Raw genomic sequence first — 14,313 nt, 5'->3', positions numbered from 1 at the left:
AAAAAAACACACCAATGGGAGGGGGGACCAGCTGGGGAGTCGATCTCCACAGCCGGCAACGACAGCTGCAGAACACCTGCAGCAAGAAGAGACCACAGAAGACAATAGAAACAAGAAAGAAGAGGAGGAAAGGGCACCAAAGAAACAACAGATGGTCAACCCAGAAGAAGAAGCAGAGGAAGAGGAAGAATACAGTGAAATAGAAGAAGAAAAGAAAGGCAAGGTAAAGGATATACTTGCTCTTATTAAAGGATACATGGAGTCATTTAAAGAATGGCAAACACAGGAATTTAAGGATTTAAGAAAAAGAATAAACAACACAGAAGAGAAAATAAATAAAATGGAGATGACCTTAACAGAAATGGGAAAGAAAATGGACAAGATGGAAGAGCGGGCAGTAGCAGCAGAAATGGAGGTAGAAGACTTAAAAAAGAAATTGGAGAAATCTAAAGAAAGCTAATAAATTGGAGACCAACAGAAAGGGTAGGGTCTATGTTATTTTGAAAGAGCACAAGCAGTTCAGCATTGTCCACTTAATCGCAAGAGGATGGAAGAACAAAATTAATGACTTCACTGGAGATTGACACGAGGCGCAAAATCTGGAACAACAATGAAATGAATACAACATGTACAGAAAGGAGATAAATTTAATTAACCCAAAAGTGAATAATTTCACTTGGCTTGCAAAAGGCAAAGATTTCTTGCTTAAACATACCAAGGCAAACACCTTTGTGTTAGTTGTGGAAAGGATGGAATTCACAAAGGAATGTCTATCTTATCGTAAATCATCTAAATTTACTAAGATTAATCACAGCACAAACTGAAAATTTCTAATGCAAGACAGAACAGCCAGGTGTTATTTTCAGCAAGAAGTTTAATCCTGCTTGCACAAGTCTAAACCTGTGAAAATTACAAAGTTGGGTTTATCGACTGAAATGTGGATCAACAATTCAATCAGATCTGTTTGTTGGCATTTCTTATGTCGACGAAGCAACTATGCTAACTGCTGTGCTATTGTGAGACAAATAACCTCAAATGAATTGCAAGAAATTTGAGATTAAAATTCTTCACAAGCCAGGCCAGAATCATAAAATCAGCAATGGAATGAAAAGTTCTTTTTACATAATTAGTTTCTGACGGGGTGGGGAAATATCATCCTAAATTGAGCAGAATACATTTTATTTTCTGCAGCTGCAGAAAAAATAAGCAGAAAATATCTGGATTATCCCTTTGACTCAGATCTATAACTATTTGTACTTTAACCACTTAAGCACCACAAGGCTTGACTTAATCAAGCTTAAAACTGTACATGAATCAATGAAGTTCCAAAAAAAAAATCTCCAAAGTGTTTCCAACTTCCACATTTATCCAACTTTTCTCTGGGGAAAATACAGTCATCTCTCCCGACCAACCACCCCTGCTTATCCAATGTTTGACAACAATTAATTGATTAAACATTAATGTTGCTCCTGTTTTGAAGCTGGGTGCTGGATAGAGAGGATTGGAATTTATCTAAATTGTAATGCATTTATTGATTGAATAAAATACTGCCGAGGTTCAGTGGGGAAAGGGCCAGAGTTTAGGGCCCTCCTGCCATGGTACACAAACTAGATGAAACTAGCTATTTACTTTAAATTAGTAAATGGATAACAACAAACGTGAAGCATTTTGATTATTTAACTAGCAATAAAAATGCTGATTTGAATGTTCTGCATTTTAAATTTAGAATACATTTAAAGTTAGACATACAGCACAGTAACATGCCCTTCTAATTTGCACAATCTTTGTACGCTTTGAAGGGTGGGAGGAAACCAGAGTACTCAGAAGAAACCCATGCAGGCACAGGGAGAATATACAAACTCCTGACAGACAGTACCAGATTCTAACCTGGATTTGCTGCTATTGCAATATTGTTGAAATAATTGAAATCTAATAGCTACGTTTTCTCAATACATCATCAAGAATGTGTCAGGGTAAGTGCAAGATTATTGACCTGATAGGAAAAATAAAAAAAAAACACATTAAAAATGTCAAGAAAGTAGTTCATGTTTATGTACTGTGGTTTGGCATGCCAGTTCATTAGACACAAGAAGTAAACATGCAGGGACAGGAAGCATTTATGAAGATTAATGGTTTGGTGGACTTCATTATAAAAGGGTTAGAGTCCACAAAAATTTTTAAAATCCTGCCAAATCTGCACAATGCTTGTGGTGAGCCCTCCTAGTTGCGGGTACAGTTTAAGTCAAAGTATGTGAAGCAAGATCTGTTCATCTTAGATGCAATGAGATGTGGATTTATTCAATCAGTTCCCGAGGATGTGCAGTTTCTTCTAGGAACAGGGGTTGTGCCAATCTGTCTTGCATATTGATTTCAAAAATGAGGGGTAATCTCACTGAGATACAGAAGATTATGAGAATGATTGATGGAACAGGATTTCTTCAACTTGATCATTTATATATTTAGATCAGTTGTGGGAGATCAGGTGAGTTATTCAAGTCTGAGACGAGGAAAAATTTCACCAAGTTGCAAACCTTTCAAATTCTTAACCTGGAAGGCAGGAAGTGCTCACTGGTTTGGTGAGCATGTGCTCAGATTTTTGAATATCAAAGTAATTAAAAGGTTTTGGGCTCAGGATACACTGTCATGATAATTACTGGAGGTGCAGGCTCTAAGGATTGTATAGACTAACCCTGCTCACATCTTTTACATTCTCAACGCTCTAACCCAGTGGTTCTCTTTTTCTTTCAACCCACATGCCACTTTAAGTATTCCCTATCGCATAGATGCTCTGTGATTAGTAAGGGATTGCTTAAGGTGGTATGTGGATGGAAAGAAAAAGTTTGATGGCCACTGTTTTAAACATATGTAATTGACTCGTTATGTGCAGGGTTTCTTAACTCCAAAGGAAAGGGGCCAATGACAATTTTTCTCAAACAAAATTTCAGTAACCATTGAGTCTAGAGCAGTGATTCTCAACCTTCCCTTCCCACACACATTCCACCTTAAGCAATCCCTTACTTATCTCAGAGCACTGATGGCATAGGGATTACTTTAAAAAATTTTTCACGCTGTGAACCATATCAATCAAAATACATACAAACATTTCCCTCTTAAATATACACAGTGGCATTTTCTCCCCTTTTTTCCCCCTACCTTCCCTTCCCACCCCCCTCCAAACCTATTAAACGTTCAACATATACAATACAATAAAACCATTAAACAATGTCATCACACAATGAAAATAAACAAGAAAATTGTGTCATCTACTTTTACACACTGAATCAAGTCATTTTGTCTTCTTATCATTTTAGTGGGTGTATAGGGATTACTTAAAGTGGCATGTGAGTAGAAAGAAAAAGATAGTTAACCACTGTTGTAACCTTTCCTGCAGACTTCATCCACTCTGTAACCTTTTATCTGCCTATGGATTGATTCTTAAGAGATATGAACAAATCAAAATGTTTAGTCGTATTCAACCTTAATAGGATAGGCAGCTTTCCAAATGGCTAAACATAACTAATGAATGGGCCATCAAGAAAATCAAAATAGCTTCTATCTTGGTCATTCCAAGAGATTATACACATTTTTGTTCTACAGATATCTTTATTTTGGGAGTCTCAGCCCTTAATGTTACATCCCATAAGTACATCAAGTTATATCATGGCTGTCAGATGCACAAACACTAACTGTAAGTATTTTCCTTTTCAGAGAGTGTGCACAGAAGATTGAGCAAAAGAGAAGGAAAAAGAAAGGTTTAAATTGCATTGGCTACAAATGGTAGCAGGGTGAGTGCAATGCTGCTACCGTGCCAGTGATCAGGGCTGGGGTTCAAATCCCATGCTGACTCCAAGGAGTTTGTACATTCTTCCTGTGTCTACGTGGGTTTTCCTCGGGGGTTCCGGTTTCATCCCACCCTCCAAAACGCACCAGGGTTAAAGGTCAATTGGGTGCGATTGGGCAGTAAGGGCTCGTTGGCTGAAAGGACCTGCTACTGTTCTGTATGTCTAAATTTTAAAAGTTTAAGCTGTGTTATAATGTTCTCTGCTCTCAAGACACAGAGAGAGCAAACTTGTTAGTGCAGCACAAATTTTCAGTGGGAAATGGCATGCTGACCCTCATGGAAAGACAATTTATTTAGGGAGCAAAGTTGTGCTACAGTTATACAGAGCATTGGCGATATTACACCTTAGAATACTATGTTCCTTATGCAAGGAAGAGATACAGATTGATTCCTGGGATGATGGGTCCACCTGGATCAGCACTTGAATTACAAAGGCAGAGTCAGCCAAAGACCAACTGCTGGTAAATGGGATTAATGTAGAAAGGGACTTCATGATCAGTATAGGCATGTTAGGCTGAATGTGTTTGCTCTGTGTCTCCATGACCTCTTTCTTCTTTCTTTTCTTTGGCTTGGCTTCGCGGACGAAGATTTATGGAGGGGTAATGTCCACATCAGCTGCAGGCTCGTTGGTGGCCGACAAGTCCGATGCGAGACAGGCAGGCACAGTTGCAGTGGTTGCAGGGGAAAATTGGTGGGTTGGGTGTTGGGTTTTTCCTCCTTTGTCTTTTGTCAGTGAGGTGGGCTCTGCGGTCTTCTTCAAAGGAGGTTGCTGCCCGCCGAACTGTGAGGCACCAAGATGCACGGTTGGAGGCGAGATCAGCCCACTGGCGGTGGTCAATGGGGCAGGCACCAAGAGCTTTCTTTAGGCAGTCCTTGTACCTCTTCTTTGGTGCACCTCTGTCTCGGTGGCCAGTGGAGAGCTCGCCATAGAACACGATCTTGGGAAGGCGATGGTCCTCCATTCTAGAGACGTGATCTCCCCAGCGCAGTTGGATCTTCAGCAGCGTGGATTCGATGCTGTCAGCCTCTGCCATCTCGAGTACTTCGATGTTGGAGGTGAAGTCGCTCCAATGAATGTTGAGGATGGAGCGGAGACAACACTGGTGGAAGCGTTCTAGAAGCCGTAGGTGATGCCGGTAAAGGACCCATGATTCAGAGCCAAACAGGAGTGTGGGTATGACCACGGCTCTGTATACGCTTCTGAGTAAACATCAATTGAAACTTTCAAAATTCCAACAGGGAGAATGTTTCTCTTGGCTGGGATATTTAGAGCAACAGGTCACAATTTTGGTTCACATGACTGTAATGAGTTAAAATTCTCTCTGGTGGTGGTGAATATGTGAAATCTGCATGCACACAAGGCTATAGAAGGACATAAATTTTAGACTCAAACTCCAGAGACATTAGGAGACAGCAGCAATACATTATCAAGAAACTTGGCCAGTCACGAACGTACTGAAGGAGGCTCAAGCATTGAACGGCCTATTCCTACTCCTGTGTTCTCCGCTGCTGTATTCTCCATTTAAACTCAATCTTCCAGTAATCATCATGTCACTCCATGACACCATTCCCACCCAGACCCGTGTCCTTGGCCTCACCCACATTCCTCCCTCAACATCGATTTAAAAAAATATATGCAACTCCCTCCCCCCACCATCTCTGTCAGAATTCACTGTTGCTGTCTCTTTACTCAATTGTGTTCTCACTTTTCTAATTACTGTCTTTCCCTCGACCCATCTCCTACCTCGCCCACTTTCTGTCCAATGCCCCAGCAATTCTTAGTTCCTCGCTCGCTGCTTTCCCTCTTCATACATTTAATATCACATCTTCCTATTTGAAGTCTTAATAAAGGGTCCAGACCCAAAATGCTGACTGACCATTTCTGCCCATGGATGCTGTCCATATAACCATTTACGGAGCGGAAACAGGCCATGTCGGCCTTTCGAGTCCACACCGGTTCACTAGAACATTTTACCCATAAATGGTTAAAGATCCAGTTTTAAGAGAAATACTAATAACAATTACATACAACATTGTAGCACATTGCAGCCCTTTTGGCCCACAAAGTTGTGTCAACTTATCGAAACCTACTCAATAATCTAAAACTTCCCTATATCACACCCATACTGCTCTATTTTTCTTGCATCCATGTGCCTGTCTAAGGGTCTATTGTACCAGCTTTCACCACCACCCCCTAGTAATGCATTTGAGGCACCCACTGCTCACTAACATCTTCTCTGAACTTTTCTCAATTCACCTTAAATAGATGTCCTTTGTCTTTGTTACTGTCACCCGAGATAAGAGTTGCTGGCTGTCCACCCTCTCATCATCTTGTAGACCTCCAATAAGTCACCTCCCAACTATCTTTGCTCCAAAGAGAAAAGTCCTAGCTTGATAACCTTTCCCCATAAGACATGTTCTCCAATCACGGCCACATCCTGGTAAATCTCTACACCTTCTATCTAGCTTCCACATCCTTCCTGTAATGAGCTGACTGGAACTGAACACAATATTCCCAGTGTGGTCTAACCAGTTTTATGGATCCACAACATTACCTCTTGAATTCACTCTCCCAACCTAGCATCCAATAAGCCTTCTTAACTGTTCTATCAACCTGTGCAGCTACCATCTTAGAGGATCTCCAGCATCTCAGTGTGCACTCACATTATCCAAATCCTGCATTTTGAATTTACAAATGTTTAGTCCCAATTTTTAAGCAATATTGAAAATGTTATTCTAAAATGGATAGTGTGTAAGACAAGCCACAAATAAAATTCTGACATTTTGAATTGTAATCCAAATTTAATAGAATGAAAAAATACAAATAACCTTACACACAACTATTAAACCATATAGCTCTTTCAGAAGAAGAATCAAACACAAAAACATCAGTATGCCACTGCTTTACAAAGTCTACTATAGGACCAGTTAAATAATAGATGTAGTAAACAAAGGATAGCACGTTGCATTGTGCAACTACAGATGGGGAAAGATCACACACATTTCAGCGCAATGCGATATGAACCTAGATCTCTTCAGGTCAAAATCTAGTCATATTTCCCAAGTACTAAATAACATCGTCACCTTATACAGTACATCACTGGAAACATCAATCATTTACAAATGCACTGAATTTCTTCTGACGACAAACATGCGAGAGGTTCAGAATGGCAGCAGAAGATATAATTACTTCAAAAGATCAATTTGAGAAGGTAGAAGATATCCCTCATGATCAGAGAAATATTGTTTCCCAGTTTTAGGTGGATGGTATCAATAATCAAGGCCTGATAGGTGTCCAACACAGAAAATTATGTGCATGAGCTTTTACATTTAAGTAGCAAAGATTTAAGCAGCAAAAATAGTAAAGAGTCAGAATTGAAGTTACCCCTTCAAACACTCTGTCAAGCATTGTACAGCTTTCAAATGCCATTCTGATGGCAGAACACTTTCTTTTCCAAAAAAAAAAGGAAACTAGCAGAAAAAGAATTTACGTTTGAAGGTTAGTCTGACCTGGTTTCATTTATACAAGGTAATCAGATTTCCAAATTGACCATGTTCAAAACATAAAAAATGTTAATCTATTAAGACTTTTAAGTTTACAACAGCTGATCTGTGTCATCAATCCAATATTAGATGCAACCAAATATGCCTGACAGCAGTTTCATGAGGCCATTTTTGTGCAGATCCTCAAGATGTCTCATATTAAAGATCTAATTCAAGCCAAAGGCTATATCTTACACAGTTATAAAAGTCAAGAACTTTATTTTTAATTATTTTTTCAGAATCTGAGTATTATTGGCAAGGCCCACAATTATTGCCCAACCCATATTAGTGACAATACCACTGAAAAGCTTGCCAGGCCATTTTAGAGGGCATTTTCATGTCAACCCCACTGGTTGGGTCAGTGGTCAGAGACAAACTGTACCAGGAGTGTACATTTCCTCCCCCAAGAACTTTAATGAATGACTAATTTTTCACAAAAACCCAATAGTTTCTGTGATTTTTACTAAATTTTGTGGCTGTCTAACATCTTCCAGATTATTAACTAACTTTACATTCCACGTGTGTGAATTGAGGTGAGATTTGAACTTGTCGGATCAGATCTCGGATTACGAGTTTGTTAGTTTAATGCCTGCATCCCCACTATAACCTAATGCAGATAATGAGTCACTGGAAGGTCTTGGAAAGTCAGGCAGCATTCAGAGAAAGAAATGAACAGTCAACAGTTCAGACCCTCACCTCTCATTGTTTGTTCAAGATTAGAGCACCTGCAGTTCTTCTGATATTTTTCTAGTTTTTCACTATATTCTGATTCTAATTTATCCAGCTACATTAACCAAAACATAGAAGAACATTATTCACACCTCATGCAACCCATATTTGGGGAAAATGGTGGAAGAAGAGTTGGAGAAAGTAGGCAAATTTGGAGAAGCTCAACACACAATTATCAATTTCCTTAGGCAGATCAGGGGCAACTTGCTTCCACTTCAGTTCTGTAGGTTCAGAGGTGGTCAAGGAGGCCAATGTAGGAACCAGACAATCCCACAGATGGCAAATGTGATGGCTGCAGGACGACTTGTTGATTTTGATGTATTACTCAATTACTCATGCTTATGGAAAGTTTTTGTGTACTCCGAGTGCAATGTCTCAAGCTTCTCAAAACACTCAAAATGCTTCTTCGCCACACAAGGGTCCGAGTTTTCCAGGGGCCAGAGAGTGTGTTATACTTCAAGGAGCTTGTTGCTAATTACTCTTAGTTATCTCCAATGAACAGGTTAAGATGCTTGCACTCCTAGTACACAAAACACACACTGCAGAGAAGTGGTCGGTTAACATACTTTACATAACTGTTACGAAATTAAACTGCACAGCAATTAAAAAGCAAAGGCTCCAGAGCAAAAAACTGAAATATCATATCTATAGAAAAAGAGAATTAATATTTCAGATCAAAAGACCTTCCATTCCAACTAGAAAAACTTGGTAAACAAGCATGCTTTACATTGGCATGAGGCAGGGCTGGAGAGAACAAGCGGAATGTTTTATAGGGTGTATTCCAAGAGAAACAGATGTTACTGGTGCTGTAAAGAGATCAACTGAAGGCTTGCTAATCACATTCAGCTCCCACATCATGCCGGTGTAACACATCACCTGACCCTGCATCCTCTTTTTATCAGTTGTGATATGGTGTTAATTATTTAGTTGCCATTTTGCTAGTAACCTTGTTTAGTCTTAACAATTCGCAGGCCTGAATGGTTTAAGGAAGGGTAAAGATCTTACCCAATTCCCTCCGATACCCCTGTTCACTGAAGTCTCTTGAGCCAAAGCTTCCAAGTCTCACTGGCCACTCCTTCAATTGCCTCTCTACAGTGGTCACTCAACTTCAGCTTCCCTTCTTTGTACTGGCAAAAGTTAGTCAAGTTCAGCGCTCGTCTCTTTTTAAAGTCCTTGATCTTGCTCGATCTTGCTCCAGTTCCTCTTTCTTTAAATAAAACTACAAGTTTCCACATCCCAAGGATGCATGGGTTGGAAGATTAATTGGCCACTATAAAAAGTCAAAGTGTGCAGATGAGCGGTTGAATCAGTCGGGACACGGGGGGAGTAAAAATGGGATAGGTGTAGATGGATGCCATGCTGTTTGACTCTGATTCAAATATGGTGTTCTCAAACGTACACTGGCTTTGCAGAAATGCATTTACTTCAGTCCACAAGAATGGTCTCGAGCTTCCAAATACATTACATTTCAATTCCCCATTGCCCTCTCACCTGCCTTTGTCTTCTGACTCTACTATACCATTCCAAAACTTGATTGACAGTGTCTATCTTCTCTCTTTGCATGTTACAACACTTGGGACTCAATGAGGCAACCTTTTCAGTTTGTCACAATTGACCAGTTCTGATGCAAGATCCATTTGTAATATTAACTCAGTTGTTCTCTCCGTCTCTGCAGATGCTGTTTGACCCAAGTGACTCCAAGATGGCGTTTTTAAAAATCACATTATATATATTGTGGCAATAATGTGAAAACCTCCCCAGAGGCAGTTACAATGGAAATAATGCACAATTAGATGCTGAGTATTAGGGGAGGGTGACCAAAAGCCATGTTGTGGAAAGATGGGAAGAGTAGAGGATGGGGTTGTCAGCATAAGGTGATGGTGGGTACAACACAAATGCTAGGACAATGGGAAGAGGTGAGATGGGTAACTGAAGATGAAAGAAAACCAGTGTCAAAAAAAATAGTTTTGAAATTAATGCGATATGCAAAAAAAGGTGGTTATTTTAAAAATTCTTATTTTTCATAACCCTGTGTGTCAACCAATACCTAACATTCAAGGCATAAATTTTCATTCTGCTACTTTCAATAAAACAACTCCAGAACATGACTTCTTTAGGTATTTGCAGGCAAATCCTGTGCATACACAAACACTTGCACTTTTATACTCTGACACAATATTGGTTATACACAGTTACTATAAATGCATGTACACCAATTCCCAATTTTAACCAGATTTTGAATATTTAGAGGCTGACAGAGGCCAACATCATCCAAATTTCAATAATGAATCCTTTATACAAAATATCTTCTTAAAAACAGTGAAGAGTAAACAAAATGTATTGATTGGAGATTATAATTTTTACTTGGATCCAGTCCTTGACAATTTAGCAAAGAGAGTGACAAAAGCGAAAGCTGCAAAATTTACTCTATCTTTTATCAAAGATTTAAAACTTGATAGATGTGTGCAGACAGTTACACCCAACAACAAGAGACTATTCATTCTTCTCAACGGTTCCCGACTCCTATACAAGAATAGACCTGTTTTTAATGACTACACGGTTGAAAAACAGAGGTTGAAATGGAATATTTAGCCCACGCACTTCTGACTTTAATGATAATGATACCTGCGAAGCAAGAGTGTGTCTACAGATGACGTCTTAATCCTACAGTGTTGAGAAGGAAATTGTTTTGTCAAACATTTAATGATTGTATAAAAACTCTTAATTATAAACCACAAACCAAAATTAGAACCAATGGCCAAATATCATTGTTTTTTTTCCTTTGAGTTGATCTAGCAGATGGGGTGCTCACTGTCTCCAGGCCTCTGTCTTGCCCATTGAACCATTAGCAGAAATTATAAGGAGAAATCCAGATGTAAAGGGATTTAGAGTTGGCCAGGAAGAGCATAAAATTATGTATAACAGCACATCATCTGCAAATAAATTATCAGACCTAGCTGAGTCTTTGTCCAAACTATAGACTACACTGGAAACATATGGAAGAGTAGCAGGTTATAAAATAAATTTGGAAAAAAGCAAAATTATGCCATTAACAAATTTTGATTATGAGAGATATCAAAAAGGAAGCCAGTTCAAATGGAAACTAGATGGAATTAAATATTTAGGAACAATGGTAAATAATAATCTACAAAATTTACATAAACTTAATTATCTCTCCCTGTTTGGAAAGATTGAATACGATTTACAAAGATAGAGAGATATGCCTATAACATTAACTGGAAGGGTTAATTGTGCAAAAATGAATGTGATGCCAAGACTGCAATACCTTTCCCAATCGTTGACGATTTCTTTGCCCATGAACTTTAAAGTACTTAATGGTCAAATAAGAAATTTATTTGGAATAATAAAATGCCGAGGATCACCAAGATCCTGATGTGGGAATGTAGGTTGGGAGGATTAAGATTACCGTATTTTTAAAAAAAAATTATCTAACAGCCCAGGCAAGGCTCCTCTCAACTTTTTTTTTGATGAGAACTCTCCCTCATGCAACTAAATGGGACTACATACAATGAGAGAGGGTGCAGCAAAGGATTTCATTTGTAGATGTATGTCAAATAAATAACAAAAAAAATACCCAGATAATCCCCTTATAATACACATAATAGATAAGGTATGAGATTAATTAAAGTGTTGGAAAAGTGGGGATATCACCAAAACAACCATAAAGAATGAACTATTGCCCATGAATTTGGGGAATAGAATTTAAAATATTCGGCATGAGAAAGGAACTAAACATATTGAGGATTACTTATGTCCTTCGAGCAACTAAAACATAAATATCTGTCAAATGGAACCTTCTGCTTTCTTCAATTGAGATCCTTCCTGCGAGAGCGGTGGGGTCCCACAATGACCCCGCCCTCAAGCACTGAAATGGAGGGGATGCTTTGTTTGGGAAATGCCCCTATATTTATAACTAGGATGCATTCTGCTCTCCAAGGTGAAAGTGATAGGCCAGGCGTACAAAGGTCAAGAGAGAGGTGGAAGTCAAATTTAAGTGCTACAATGTTGGACTGACAGTAATGTGGTAAATTGAATCAGCAAGTTTGCAAGATTGGAGGTGTGGACAGCGATGAAGGTTTTTCAAAGCTTGCAGAGGGATCTGGACCAGCTGGAAAAAAGGTAGATGGGATTTAATGCAGACAAATGTGAAGAGTTGAATTTTGGATGGTCAAACCAAGAAAGGACATGCACGGTAAATGGTAGGGCACTGAGGAGTGCAGAAGAACAGAGGGATCTGAGAATAAAGGTACATAATTCCCTGAAAGTGACATCACAGGTGGATAGGGTTGCAAAGAGAGCTTTTGGCACCTTGGCCTTCCTATATCAAAGTATTGAGTACAGGAGTTGGGATGTTATGGTAAAGTTGTACAAGACATCGGTGAGGCCAAATTTGAAGTATTGAATGCAGTTTTGTTCACCTAACGGCAGGAAAGATATCAATAAGATAGAAAGAATGCAGAGAAGATTTACTAGGATGTTGCCCAAGACTTCAGGAACTGAGTTACAAAGAAAGGTTAAACAGGTTAGGACTTTATTCCCTGGAGCATTGAAGAATGAGGGGTGATTTGACGGCTATTTAAAATAAGAGGGAGATAGACAGAGTAAATGTGGATAAGCTTTTTCCACTGAGGGGGGGTGAGATGTAAACCAGAAGTCATTGGTTAAAAGTGAAAAGGGAAAGTTTAGGAGGAACATGAGGGGGTACTTGCTCATACACAGAGTGGTGGGAGTGTGGAATGAGCTGCCAATTGAAGTGGTGAATGCAGGCTCAGCTTTACCATTTAAGAAGAATTTGGATAGGTATAAGTAGTCCCTGAATTACGACCTACACGACATACGGCCATCCATACACACAACCGAAAAAAACCAAAAACATATATAAAATCACAGCTGCTGGACACCACAGCACGTGCCTAACTGTGGGAGACCCAAAGTAAAAAATGCTTCTGATTTGCATCCATTTTGAGATCCAACTGGTCTGTCAGAACGCCACACATATGAATGTCGAGGACTACCTAGAGATAGAGGGCTATGGACTAGGTGCAATTCAATGGGACCAAGCAAAAAAACATGGTTTGGCACAGACTAGAAGGGCCAAAGGGGCCTGTTTCTCTGCTGTAATGTTCTATGGTTCTATCTGCAGTTTTGATTTCAATATCCACACAATACACTTGCGACCACTAGTCATATTTACATGGCAAAGATTCAGTTAAATAATTCTGAGAACTGACAACTTCAATTGGTTATGCCCAGATGCACCTACTTGCCATAAAACTTCTAATACAGCAGTGGCGGATTACCCATTAGGATGAGTAGGTTGAAGTCTAAGGCCCCAGCTGCTAGGCTTAAATGCCTGCCGCCTCGTCTCTACTTACTGCGTCCGTGCAGGAGAAGCCGGTAGTGGAGGTGTGGCCAGTCGGCGTTGCGCTGTTGCTGGGGTGACACATGCATAGCATTTTCTAGAAGCTGGCGACATCATGAGGAAGATTTGCATTTTTTTGTGGATTTGCAGCGTGTGATGTGCCCCGTGTGTGCAATGATTGAGAATGGATGATCCTCCACCTTCCCACCAAACTATTAGATTTTTCACATCAAATTGGTAGGACAGTTTGGTGAGAAAGTGAAGGAATCGAGGATGATAATTGGGGGGTTTGGGCCAGGTTGAAAAGCAGCTTGCCTCGCCCCAGAGAGTACCGGGAGGCGGACACTTAAGTAATTAGTGGCATTCTGGTGGGCACCACTGTGATTGTTGACCCAGCCCTGCAGTGCCGCGCCCACAACAAGAGTGCCACTAATTACTTCACTAACTGGCTTCCTCGACTCAGGCTCAGGGTGAGCTGCTTTAAAATTCTACCCTCACCAGCAGTCTAGCATCCACTCCCCAATCCTCCTCCTTTCTCACTTCCTCCCACCACCAAACTATTAGATTTTTAACATTCAATTTGGTTGGAGAGACATTAAAAATCTAATAGTTTGGTGGTTGGAAAGCCCTGACGAGCACAACATGACGCAGGCCGGCAGCAGAGGCACCAAGCTACCTATGTAACCCATCTCAGAAGTGGCACTGGTAGTTCAGTGCTCCTGCCAGTCCAGGTTGTGTGTTGTGCTTGTTAGGACTCAAGGGGGCCCGGGCTCCTAAACTCTTCCTTGTTATATTTCAGTATATGCCTGATGTCCCC

At 39.9% G+C, this 14,313-nt stretch overlaps 1 protein-coding gene across 4 annotated transcripts in view; it reads right to left on the bottom strand.

Annotated features, from left to right (window-relative positions):
• The window catches only part of LOC138750907 (KN motif and ankyrin repeat domain-containing protein 1-like), a 206,804-nt gene that overhangs the window by 89,924 nt on the left and 102,567 nt on the right, over nt 1–14,313 (bottom strand). The gene's annotated exons all lie outside the window — the stretch shown is intronic.

Source organism: Narcine bancroftii, unplaced genomic scaffold (assembly GCF_036971445.1).
Source record: "Narcine bancroftii isolate sNarBan1 unplaced genomic scaffold, sNarBan1.hap1 Scaffold_302, whole genome shotgun sequence".
NCBI lineage: Eukaryota > Metazoa > Chordata > Chondrichthyes > Torpediniformes > Narcinidae > Narcine > Narcine bancroftii.
The sequence above is the reverse complement of the archived record's forward strand: the minus strand, read 5'-3'. Positions and strand labels throughout refer to the sequence as shown.